The following is a 12435-nucleotide window of genomic DNA, read 5'->3' as shown; positions in this document are numbered from 1 at the left end:
TTTCACCTGCTTGGATGGGGGGCGGGGGCCTGCGTGAAGAGGCAACCCAAACTCCGCCCAGAGTAAGTAAGGTGTGCGCGGTTGGGCCCATCCTCGGGGCTCCGTTTCCGTCCCCTGCCCCCCCAGAGACTTTCAAAGGCCTTCCGTTCTGGGGAGAAACTGCGGGCCGTCCTATCATGTAGTGAACACACGTGTGCCGTGCTCAGCCCCTCCACTCCGAAGATCATGGACCTGCTCTGGGAAGCATCCGCCACGGCGCCTTCATTCCTGTTCCACGCACAGCCCGTGTGGCAAAGTCCCCGGTGGGCCAGGCCCAGAGCAGGCACCCTGGGGACCCCCAGAAGATGTTGAAGTCCTCTACCCCCAGGACCTGCGAATGGGCCTCATTTGGAAACAGGATCTTTGCAGAGTTGAGATGAAGCCATCAGGGTGGTCCCTAATGCAGTATGACCATGGCCTTACAAGAGAAGGCTGGACACAGACAGACTTGGAGAAGGCCCTGTGAAGATGGAGACAGGGGGCAGGGGGAGGAATCTGGCACCCAGGAGCACCACACAACACCAGCGCCCACCGAACCAGGAGACAGGCCCTGCCCCACCTCCCCACAGCCTCCAGAGGCACCAGCCCTGCCCACTCGACCTCAGACGCTCAGGTCCCGACCTGTTCAGAATTTGTTCACGCCGGAGGCAGAATCATGGGTTTTTCTTCCCGGCATTTTCACAGAAATGCCATTGTTGGAGGCAGAGAGGTGACCCTGGCAGCTTCTCCTGCCTGCTGGGGCGCTCAGGCAGAAACCAGGACTATATTCCCACGCTTTCTGCTAGTTTGTCCCAAAAGAGCTTCATTTATACAAATGCCAAGGTGCTGTGTAAAAAGTCTCCATCTCACTGCCATTTCCAGCTGGACTCACTGTGAGCTCCGTGGGTTCAGGCCCAGGCACACTGCGCACAGCCTTCCTGTGTAACGCACCAGCCCCTGGCTGGGCGGGCATTTTCGGGGGTTTGCAGTGAATCCTATGACAGGCTCCATTTTAAACCATCAGCCTGCCTGCACCAAGCCAGCCAACATCTGGAACAGCGGAAGATGATCCAATGATAGCATTGCGAAACACGGAACACGAGGCTCGTTAACTTTTTCCTGTGTTAAAAATATTTTTACACCACGGAACCAATCTGACACCACACTGAGAAAAACTAAATACCCAGAGAAGCTGCAAAGGAGTTTTGTCATTGTTGGGTTTCTTTCTACTCGCCTGAGTTGCACGCTTTCCCATTTCACAACATCATTACCTTTGCAAAAATGGATTTTGCTTTAGAAGCACTCTCCTACACGTGTGCCTTTCTGTGGGTACTAAGGTCACACTGAGCCAAAGAAAAACAAGCAGCCATAAATCAGCGTATTCACGAGCAGAATAATCCCACTGCACAGGACACATTGTCATTGCTCGTCTTGCTCAGGCACGATCCTGCGATCGGCAGGATTTTTCCACGTCCTGGCGGCTCTGTATGACCCAGCGCCACACAGGAGTAGCAGCTACAGCCAAGTCCCCGGGAGCAGCTCGGGAGGAAAGAAAGCCCTTTGGCTACTGCGGTGACAGCCCCAGGCAGCCAGCACCATCCACGCCCGGGCGAGTGGGCGGGGAGATGCAAATGACCTCAGCAGGCCCGCCTCCCAATTGGCCGGCCCACCTCTCCTCCCAGTAGCTGAAACCTGAGTCCGGGGCATAAACATCCTCAAGTCAAACTCCAAGTGAAAAACATCTCAGAAATGTGGCCTGCACACAGCAGCCCCCCACTCCCCACCCACCCTGCCCCAAATAAGGAACCATAGAGAAGGTACAGGAAGACGGAGGGACAGACCCTCTGTCTGTCCACAGGACTGTGGACACTTTCTTTAATAGAAGTCCTCTAACACAAAATTGAGATGTGTGTATTCTGCAAACAGGATGAGTCAGCAAACTGCTTCTTCAAGCCTTCAAGGTCAGGGGAATGAACCTATCATTCTAGCTAAAACATATCTTTGGTTTCCTAACCCTGCCAACACTTGAGTTCTCAAAAAAAAACTTTGCAGCCTAGAAGGGATTGGCAAGAAATATTCCAAGTCATGAAAAGCAGGCACCTACAGCCAAGATTGCTGTATCCAGCAAAGCTATCATTTAGAATCAAAGGGCAGATCAAGAGCTTCCCAGACAGGAAAAAAATTAAAGGAGTTCATCCTCACCAAACCCTTATTATATGAAATGTCAAAGGGACTTACTTAAGAAAAAGATCAAAACTAGGAACGACAAAATGGCAGTAAACACATATCTATCAACAATTGCGTCTAAAACTCAGCAAACAAGGACAGACAGAATCATGGAGAGCGTTTTGATGGTCGCAGAGAGATGGAGGGGCGGGGCAGGGGAGGGGTGAAGATGTGAGGGGGTCGAGAAGTACCGATACATCTTACAGGTAGTTACAGAATAGCCCCGGGGCTGTCATGCACAGAATAGGAAGTGGAGCAGCCAAAGGACTTACACGCATGACACAGGGACGAGAACGATGGCGTGGGGACTGCCTGAGGGCGTTGGGATTCCTGGGTAGAGGGGGGGCAAAAGGGGGAAAAATCGGGATAACTGCAATAGCAAAACCAATAAAATATAATTCAAAACAAAAATACCTAAAGAAAAACTTAGAAGGCCGGATTCCAGCTCGGAAAGACCGACGCCTCCCTGACACGTAACTGTAGGGAGGCTCAGTGAAGGGCTGGGGTGAGCCAGCCACTGGGAGCGGCGGAAGGGGCCAGGCCAGGGCCCTCATCCACACCTGCTGTCCCCCCCCCCCACCCCGAACCTGCCAAAGAGGTCCAGCAGTAGGCGGGGCCCAGAGAGAGGCTGCGTGCTCTGCCCACGGTGACAGAGCCGGCAAGCGGGGTGCAGCCGAATCCTCCCCCATGGCTCCGTCTCTCAGGTCAACAACCAGACGGACAGCCTCCTTCCGAACACTAAGTGAACGACAAACTGCTCCGTCGCNTGTCCCCCCCCCCCCCCCCCACCCCGGAACCTGCCAAAGAGGTCTAGCAGCACGCGGGGCCCAGAGAGGCTGCGTGCTCTGCCCATGGTGACAGAGCCGGCAATCGGGGTGCAGCCGAATCCTCCCCCATGGCTCCGTCTCTCAGGTCAACAACCAGACGGACAGCCTCCTTCCGAACACTAAGTGAACGACAAACTGCTCCGTCGCTACTTGTGAAATAAACTGCCATCGTGATGTTCACTTTGGGGAAAGAATGAAGGACAGCAGACACAAACCCAGGCCTGCCTTACCGCTCCCCGCAGAGCGGAGGGCCAGCTGCGCCCGTGCACCCGTCTCTCGCCAGGGCTGACCCTCGCGCGCAGCCCCCTCACCGGCCTGTCCTCTGGACTGTGCGTCCAGGTGGGGGCCGGGTGCTCACGCTGCACCAGAGGAGACCTGGGTTTACACAGCCAAAGGGCCCGCCTCACCGGAGGCGGGAGGAACGGAACCTGGAGCCCACTGGCATCAACCAGCTGACACAGGCCATGTGTCCTCACGGAGCACTCCTGCACGCCGGGCGCTGCTCAGGGGGGAGCAAACTAAAGGGAGAAAACCGTGTATCGGGACAGACATGCCCGTCTGCCACGGGACGCGAGTATCTCCTGAGGCCCCTGCCTCCCACCTGCTGTGCCCGCTGCCCTGAGAAGCGTCTGGGGAACGCGGCGCCTCAGCTGAGCCTCGCTGCCCGAATTCAGAGACGAGGGCAATGTCTCTCGTGTGGGCGGGAGGGGCCCCAACTTCCCCACTGCGCTGCAAAAATGTCCCCCATTCCCACAGGGGCACCCCCACAAGAATGCTCCCTGTGCACGGGGACACCTACCTGGGTGCCGTTTCAGTAGCAGGAGGTGGCGTGCAGTCTGGGAGATTGCCGGGAGGAGGGGCAGGCGGCTCTGGAAGGACCTGGTGCCCGGGCACTTCTGGCGGCAAGCTGCTCCGGGCGCTGTGTCAGTCCTCGGTGTGGGGACAGTGAAGGCCCCGCCCCAAGTGAGCAAAAGTGGAATCGACTGGGTAGCACGATGCCACTGACCTTTCTGAAAAACATCCCAACACAAAGTGACCCGGTCTTCAAGAAAACAGGGGAAGTCACATTAAACGTGTTCACGTGGTTGGCAACTGTGTCAGGTGGTGGGGGGAGGTCAGGGGTGGGGCAAGAATAAGTGGGAATAATGAAACAGGGTCATCTGCTAACGACGTACAGGTGGCGGCGGGTCTGGCCCAGCCCGGCGGTGGCCCTGTGCCACTAACAGAGAAAGAAAGTACGAACTCAGCCTCCATGTCTGAGGTCAAACACTCCATCCCTGCACCTCAGTGTCCCTCGTACGCAAATGTGAGGGTACTCTCCCCTGCTCGTTTCGATGTGAGACACACCAAGGACCGAACCAGCCATGTGCCCCTGGGGCAGGCCAGGGAGGGTCTGGGCACTGAACAAGCGACACGTTTACGGCTTTAGACCATTCATGGCTCCAAGGGGCTTTAGCACATTGTGAACAGGATCAGTTCGCCCTCAGACGTTGTCCGCGCAGCTGTCAGGACTACTTGCCCGTTAGAGCGGAGCAGCTGAAGAAAAGGTGCTGTGTGTTGTCCAAGAAGCACCTCCCCCACCCTGTGGCTGTGACAGCGCTTACAAAACGGGGCGGGGGGTTGCCTCGTGCTCCCCGTGTCCCCCACCACAGCCCCTGAGCGTCTGGGTGGCCCCACGAGCTTCACAACTGCCACTGAGACACAGACTGACATTCGTGCCCTCTGCGCACACACGCTGGGCCACCTCTTCCCTGCAGGTAGCTTTCCACAAACTCGCAACGGGTCCGCCCGTCTCCCTCCGTCCCGTCACTGCGAGTTCGTGAAGCTCTGGCTCCCCAGCTCCCGAGGTCTCAGGGGCACAGGAGGGGTGGAGGGTTAAGGCCTTTTCAGTCAGCACCTAGCAAGAGAGGAGGTGCTTGAGTCAATGCGGGGCGGGCTTCCCTGGCAAACGAGGGGGCCTCACTCTTGGAGAAATGTCATTCCAAAGAGGTCAGAACAGAAGAGTAAACAGCTTCAGAAATTTCTAGGAAGCTGCGAGGAGGCATTTCCTAGCACAGAGGCAGCAAGGCCTCGGAGTGGCTTCCTGGAGGAGACTGTGGGAACCATTCTCGGAAGGGCCTGACGGACAGGACGGTGGAGGAAAAGGTGGAACCAACCCCCGAGCAGACACTGTTTTCTAGACTCTTCTCTCTCCAGGGCCAAGAGGGAAGGAGCCTCAGTACACGCACATGCACGGAAGCAGTAGAGACACACGGCAGCCGCTCTCGTAACCTAAATTCCCTTGCGATTTCTACGATAACATCCTGCAGGCCTCTCAGCTGCATCTTCCCAAGGTCTAGAATTCTGGCCCATCTTTACGTGTGGCAAGATTAACTGCAGCTACACAGGACGTACTTGAGACTCGAGTGCGGGGACGCAGAATACAATAGAGCTCTGTGACGACTCGGTCTCCTGATTCCTGCAGCAGCCCCGTAATTATTTCCAGCAAACCTCCTCCTTCCTGGTCTTCCTCCCCGGTCCCTTGTCCCAAGGGCAGGATGCGCTAACCACGACCGAGCCGAAGCCCTCGCAAAACCTCACTCACCAAAAACTCAGGGGACAGTCAGACTTACAGCTGAAGCCTTAAGGAAACAAAACCAGCACCTCGACCGTCCCCACCTTCCCTGAACAAGGCTCACTTTTGAACCTTCCTGTTTCTGCCCGGTTAACCTTGGCAGTAAAGGGGACAAACTTGGAGGGACACACCTGGGTATCCCCACTTGGTCCAACGAGGAAGAGCCCAGGCAGCAGCAGGGACCACTGTGAGGACAGCACCTCGGCCATTTCCACCTGCAAGATGCTCTTGAGGCGGGGCTCGGGGTCCCTGACTCCAGACACATTTTAAAACAAGAGACCTGCCTCTTCCTTCCAGGCACTGCTTCTTGGGAAGTGTTTCCACTTGAGGCTGGGAAAAGGAAACAGAGGGTGTCCCTCGAGAAATGTATTCTCCTTACGCAGTTCTTTGGGAGGGACCCAGCCTCGCCTCCTGTCCCTTTTGGGGTTTGTGATGAGGGAGAAGGGACTACGGGGCCGGTCTCTTCTGCCCTGAAGTGGCAACCTGTTGTGGTCTGGGATGGCAGAATGGTCACTCGTTCAGGGCAGCACCTGGACCTGAGACATGGAGAAAATGTATGTCACTCTGAGGGGGGACCCAGGTGCTTGGGGGTCCCGCACCGAAGACCAGTGCTCTGTGGTCCCTCCTCTGAGGTGAGCAAGACTGCAAAGCACACAGGCCCCAGCATGGCCACACGGTACCCACTTACCCCACTTCTCTTCCCCGTGTCCCACGGAAGACACCACTTGTTACACAAGACTGTGGATGCCAGCTTGTGGGAGGGAAACAGACCCCAAGTCACACGTGTCTGCCCAAACCCCACCGGGCACAGAGGTGCTCGCGCCCCTGGGGGGAGGAGCGAGACCTTTTATGGGGACACGTGTAGGGTGAACGCTGCGGAGACCGGGTCTGCGAGCTCACGGGGCAGGGGGAGCAGTGGTGGGCAGAGCCTTCCATGGGACACGTGCAGGGCAAATCCCAGCTTGTTCCACAGTTTGGGGTCTGAAGTCACTGGGGGTGGCGTGCTGTGCCACAGGGGTGATGTGTTGTGGGACTCAAGGGGGATGGGTGAAGGCATTGGACAGCAAGCACACCGTCCCCAGTATGACTCAGGTGGCCCAGGCATTCAGACAGGGCGCGCCCAGGATGGGGTCCCCAGGGTGTGTTAGGGTCACGCCCCAGGTTTGATGCTCACACGGCTGCCCCCGGAGAAGAACAGGCCTGTCCTGCCTTTGTTCCCACACACCGGGCTCTTTAATTCAGGGGTGTCGTGACCCGTTTATTTCTTCCTTAGGTGGTTTTCACGCCTCACCGTTCAGAACCATTGTCTCAGTACTGATCACGTCCCTAGATACTTCAGTAGCACAATCCGCAGTGACTCCCCTACACAGGCACCTGCGTGTGCCCCCCGCGCCCCCCGCGCCCCCGCGCCCCCTGCACTGCTGTGTAGGTTGCTTAGACTTGGAGTGACTTCAGGGGCCAGACAGCGACGGGCCCGTCCGTGAGTCCATGTGGGAGCGAGATCCGCCCTAAGTGCAGGAGCAGCAGCAGCGAGCGTCTCATTTTTTCTCAGCTAGTGTTTTCGTCCAGGACTTACTGACACCGCAGCACAGCTGTGCCTGCTCATCTTCCCGCACGCACATCCGAGCAGACGCCGCCTCCGAGTGCGCAGGCTGCGCTCTGCGCAGTGCGAGGCGGGAAGGACTGGACCGGGAATCAGGACGTCGGAGGTCTGGTCCTGGGAGTGTGATTAACCTCTTTGGGGCTCAGTTTCCGTGGCTTAAAAATGGTGTTAGATTGATGACCTCTAAGTAGTTTTCAGCTCTAAAACGCAATGACATGGAGCATAATTTGGCTTTTTAAAATTAGTGTTGACATCAATAATTACCACAGCTTTGCTTGTATGACAGCGCGTTAGTCACGCACTTATTTATTGGATGCCAGTTTTTAAAAGGGAATACAACCACCAACTGACACATTGTTTGAGAAAAATGTTCAGCTGCGCCACACGAAATTGCTGATAATCGATCATTTTTGACTTACACAAATGGCAATTTCACGTGGTACAACCTAATGTTACCTCTTTGGCAGGGGTCTACATACAACTGCATGTAGTTTTGTATGCAGTGTGCATTAAAGCATTATTTTTTGTTTGTTTATTTTAAATATTTTATTTATTCATTTTTAGAGAGAGGGGAAGGGAGGGAGAAAGACAGGGAAAGAAACATCAGTGTGTGGTCACCTCTCAAGTGCCCTCTATTGGGGATCTGGCCCATAACCCAGGCATGTGCCCTGACTAGGAATCGAACCGGCGACCCTTTGGTTCACAGGCCCGCACTCAATCCACTGATCCACACCAGCCAGGGCTAAAGCATTATTGTGTTCTGAGGGAACGTTTTGCCACCACATTTGTAACTGCTCTGGCATGACTCGGTGTGGCTATGCATGTGGATGTGGCCGGCAGAAAGACCTGCCCTCCGGAAGGGCTCGAAGGAGGTGTGGGCGTTGGGACCGGACTTGGACACGTGGGGATGAGGGTGGGTGGGCAGGCTGTCCGGGCATAAGGTCCAGACTGTCTGAGGCATGGCCACTCCTGCCACCAGCACTTGGGTCCAGCGAGAGCTGGGCGCAGCTAGGGTGGGAGTCACCTCAAGGAAAGAGGACTTTTGCTCTGGAGAATGAGAAATTTGGCTTCCAATCCTACCCTTCAATCCAGGTGTTGGGCACTGAGCAAGTGGCTACATCTTCATCTACAAAATGGGGGTGACCAGACTGGCTGGCAGGGGGTGGTGAGCAAAAAAACTAAATAAGATGAGGTGTCAGGAGGACCCAGAGCAGTGGCCAGTGCTGAGAAGTGACCCACGCAGAGGAGCTCATCACCATCCTCTCTAGCCCTTCCCGGTCTTCCTCATTGTCACTGTCAAGGTCATCAACACCCCCATCTGTCAGGAAAGCCCAGAAGGGCAGACATAGTTCTGAGAGCAGGGCAGGGCACTCTGAGAGAGGGAAGGTCAGGTCTGGAGAGGCCCCACCACGTCGGCCCCACGTGCGTTTTGTAGGGTCGGTGGGTGACCAGCAGCAGTAGTCTCGTCGCCGAGACTCTGCGGAGCACTGTCCGCCCAGGAAGACAAGGGGGAAGGGGGCTGTTCGAGACCCGGGCTGAGCACGGCCTGACTGCAGGGCAGAGCAGCGACAACCCCGCTGCCATCAAAGATGCACCAGACTGCCTTGGTGCTCTTAAATCTTTTTCTTATTCTTAAACATTTTTATTTGATGAATTAAAGACAAGTTCGTATGTGGTTATCATCTATAATTTCTCAGCTATGTGGCTAGGTCACCCACTGGGACCTAAGAAATGGAAAGAAGAGAACATTGCTCAGAGCCCAGAGAGGGTCACTAATCTCCTTGAAGGTAGGAATATTAGTGGGGTTTTTGGAAAAAATTATAGGTAAGATATCATTTCCCAAGCATTATGTTCTCGTAAAAAGTTCAAATACAGAAGAAAGCTATTGTAAGTCTGATAAGAGATCTCAAATGCAGACATCTATTAAGTCCTAAGTCGGAGCTTTCTGCCCCCACCCTGCCCCCCATTCATGCCTCAGAGGCCAGGCCAGTTCTCCCTCCGGGCAACCCGGCAGCCTCTCCTCCAGACCAGCAGACCAGCCGTCTGGGGCTGTGACCCGGCGCGGCTCGGGGCTCTGGCACCACTGGGAGCTTGGTAGAAAAGGACATTCCCTGGCAGCCCCAGGTCTGCCGATCGGACGCCAGGGCCCGGGCCCCACACTGTCACACGCCCTGTGGTAACTCGGACACCTGCCGAAATGTGCAGGGCAATGCAGTATCCACACTGAGTTACACCTGTCAACACACACACGCCTTGAAGTAATGGGATCGTGTCAAACAAACAGAAGAGGACGTCACTTTGTCCCCGGGGACACGGAAGAGCCTTCTCTCCCCTGGGTGCCCCTTGGCCCTGTCCTGCTGACAATGGAGACCCTGTCTCCTCCCACTGGAGGGGCAGGCGCACTGTCTCTGGGGCCTTCCCTCTGACGAGACTCTGGACCAGAGGAGGCGGGTCCTCGCCGTGAGGAGTGCTTCTCTCCAGTCTGTCTGCGCAAAGGCAGACACACCTGTTTCAATTTTGACACACTGGGGAAAGCAACGAAACAGTGAAAAAGCAAAACATACCCCCAAAATATACTTCCTGTGGCATTAGGTCAGCAGTCAACCCCTCTGGCCAGTGTGGGGTGCGACCTCTTCACCCTGAGCACCCACACGCTGACGGGCAAACACACTTTGGGTGCAATCTTTGTGAGTGTTGAGGGCTGCTGTATGTCGGTCCATCTTTGGTGCTTGTTCTGAATTTCTCAATGAAAGCACATCATCACCGGAAATCTTGGGGGAGGTAAAATTCAATTTCATTCATTTATTTCTATTGTTAGCTCCCCTGGTCATGGGTTTGTTGGGGAAGAAGTTTGAAGATAGGCTAAAGAGAGGTTTTTGGATTATCTGAGAATTTCAATGATCCATGCCTCACCTGGCCCCACTTAGCAGTAATAATCCGGTTCACTGAATGGGAGCCACCTCCCACCATATCACTCCTTCCAGAGGCGTATTTATGGTGTCTCCCACGGAACCCCCAAACACAAAGCCCCTTTCTGAACCAGCGCTCTTGTCCCCACCCCACGATTTGTCAAATTAATGCTGCTTACCAGGCACAGTGTTAACTGCAGTGTTAACCCAGGAAACCCACGCTCTTCCTAACTGGCCACCGTGCAGCGAGGAACGTGGCCAGGGATCCCCACGCACACAGGACCACCGGCGTGGGGGCCAGGAGGCACCCGAAGCCCTTCCGAACCACAGTAAGAAATCGGAATCCATGTTTCACACTGATTCTTTCCCCCCCAGTTTCGATGGAGATTCGTTTATCCCTGTGGAGGTTAACAGGGCTTTTGCACGTGCCAGCCGGTTTTAGCAGTCTGCCCCTTCTTCAGATATATTTGTACTTACTAACCGAAACCTGTTTGCTGTTCAGGTTTCCGGTTTCTCCTCTTAGGTGCGTTTGTGTTCACATGAAGCACAATAAATGGCTTCCATTCCGACAGGCCTCTGTGACCTCGGGTGGTCTCAGTTCCGACATCCCTCCCCAGGCACCAACATCAGCCGGGACCTCAGCGGGCCTCGGGGTGGGCGCTCTGGGCCTGTGCCCGGCCCTCTCCAGCGGCCTGTTTTCCCATTGCCATGGAGACGCAGCCTGCCACAGGGCACAGCGACCCAGCCAGGAGGAAGTCCCTCCCTGCTAGGTAGAATTACTAACTGAACGAACGAGCCTGGCCTCGGAGTGCCAGGGGGGGTCCCGAACTTGTCCTCTGCCCACAGGTCACAGGTGCAGGGTGAAGACCGCAGGGGCGTGGGCAACGTGGCTCTTTTAAAGGCCCAGGCCACGTGGGACTCCTCAGCCGCCCAGCCTGTGGGTCGGACGGATCCAACCGTGGGTGGTGGGCCTGGGTACCTGCAAGGGCTGGTGCTCCGTCAGGAGGCCCGGCCGCCCGGCCCCACCCTCTGGGCCTCAGTGAAGAAAGAACAGCAGACCCGCAGGCAGAGCCCCTGCCTGGTGAGGACTGGGGCGGGGCTTATCTGGGGAGCCATCCCCACCGTCCTGCAGGGGACACACAGTGACCAGATTTTGGGAACACGCTAAGACAGCCACTCGCAGGGCAGTCTCTCAAGAACTATTAATTAATGCACGGCTCTGTTCATGGTTCCTAAAATCACAGAAATGCCCATGCAGCCTGTGAGAAGCAGATGAACAGGCTTCTCAATATTATTGTCTTTTATTTGTATTTCCTTAGTGTGATATATTTGATTTTGGCTAAAGGAAGCTGGGTCGGTCTCTGAGGGACATTAAAAATGGACACATGGACATTTGGTGAGGAAATAAACGGACCTTTTGATTTAAAGAAATCGGTGGTTTTTTTAGATGCAATCTTTCACAAAGATTTTCTAAATGCAAAACTTATATGGTAACACCGATGTATTAATCTTTTTTTTTATTTTAGATTTTATTTATTTATTTATTTATCTTTAGAGGGGAAGGAGAGAGGGAGAGAAGCATCAATGTATGGTTGCCTTTTGTGCATCCCCTGCTGGGAGTTGGCCTGCAGGGAACCAGCCTGCAACCCAGGCATGTGCCCTGACTGGGAATCGAACCGCGATTGTCTGGTTCCCAGGCCCGCGCTCAATCCACTGAGCTACGCCAGCCAGGGTAATCTTTTTTTTTTTTTTTGTTACTTCGGCAAATATAAGCTGACCGTCATCTGACATGAAGGACAGCATTAGTTGACTCACAACTGTTCATCCTTTGGGCAGTTTTTGTGACAGGTCCCGGCTACTTCTCCTGCAGAAAGGAACTGGGTCCTGTATGAATGGTCACTTTCGTGTCAGGGGTGTGCACGCTGCTGCGTCCTCACCAACTTTCAACCCTGCTCGGTTTGAGGTTGGAACGACCCCCCCCTCCCCAGGCATCTTAGATCAGCACAGCCCTGGCACAGAGGGTTCGGGCGACTTCCAGTGACATTTTAAAATAATACTAATTGGCCACTTAACCTTGACCACCAGAAAGCACTTTGTGGAATGTAGCCAACAGCGCTCTAGGTGTTGGAGGGCGTTTTGACAGCAGTTCACCTCGTGCCTAAAAACTGGTTTTGGCCCCATTTCCACAGCTATTTAACTTCCCTCAAGTTGTTTCCAGGAAACAGAACTCCCAGTCAA

The 12435-nt window shown here is 54.9% G+C and overlaps 1 long non-coding RNA gene across 1 annotated transcript; it reads right to left on the bottom strand.

Moving 5' to 3' along the window:
• Positions 1-7124: 7124 nt before the first annotated feature.
• LOC118980504 (uncharacterized) lies at positions 7125-10839 on the bottom strand. The gene is made up of 3 exons (XR_005065112.1): positions 10679-10839; positions 9853-10059; positions 7125-7488 (listed from the first exon to the last, which is right to left on the bottom strand). It is a non-coding gene; the product is annotated as an uncharacterized LOC118980504 (long non-coding RNA).
• Positions 10840-12435: the final 1596 nt, after the last annotated feature.

Source organism: Sturnira hondurensis, unplaced genomic scaffold, assembly GCF_014824575.4.
Source record: "Sturnira hondurensis isolate 20B ecotype Veracruz unplaced genomic scaffold, ASM1482457v3 Scaffold0001872, whole genome shotgun sequence".
In the NCBI taxonomy this organism is placed as follows: domain Eukaryota; kingdom Metazoa; phylum Chordata; class Mammalia; order Chiroptera; family Phyllostomidae; genus Sturnira; species Sturnira hondurensis.
The sequence above is the reverse complement of the archived record's forward strand: the minus strand, read 5'-3'. Positions and strand labels throughout refer to the sequence as shown.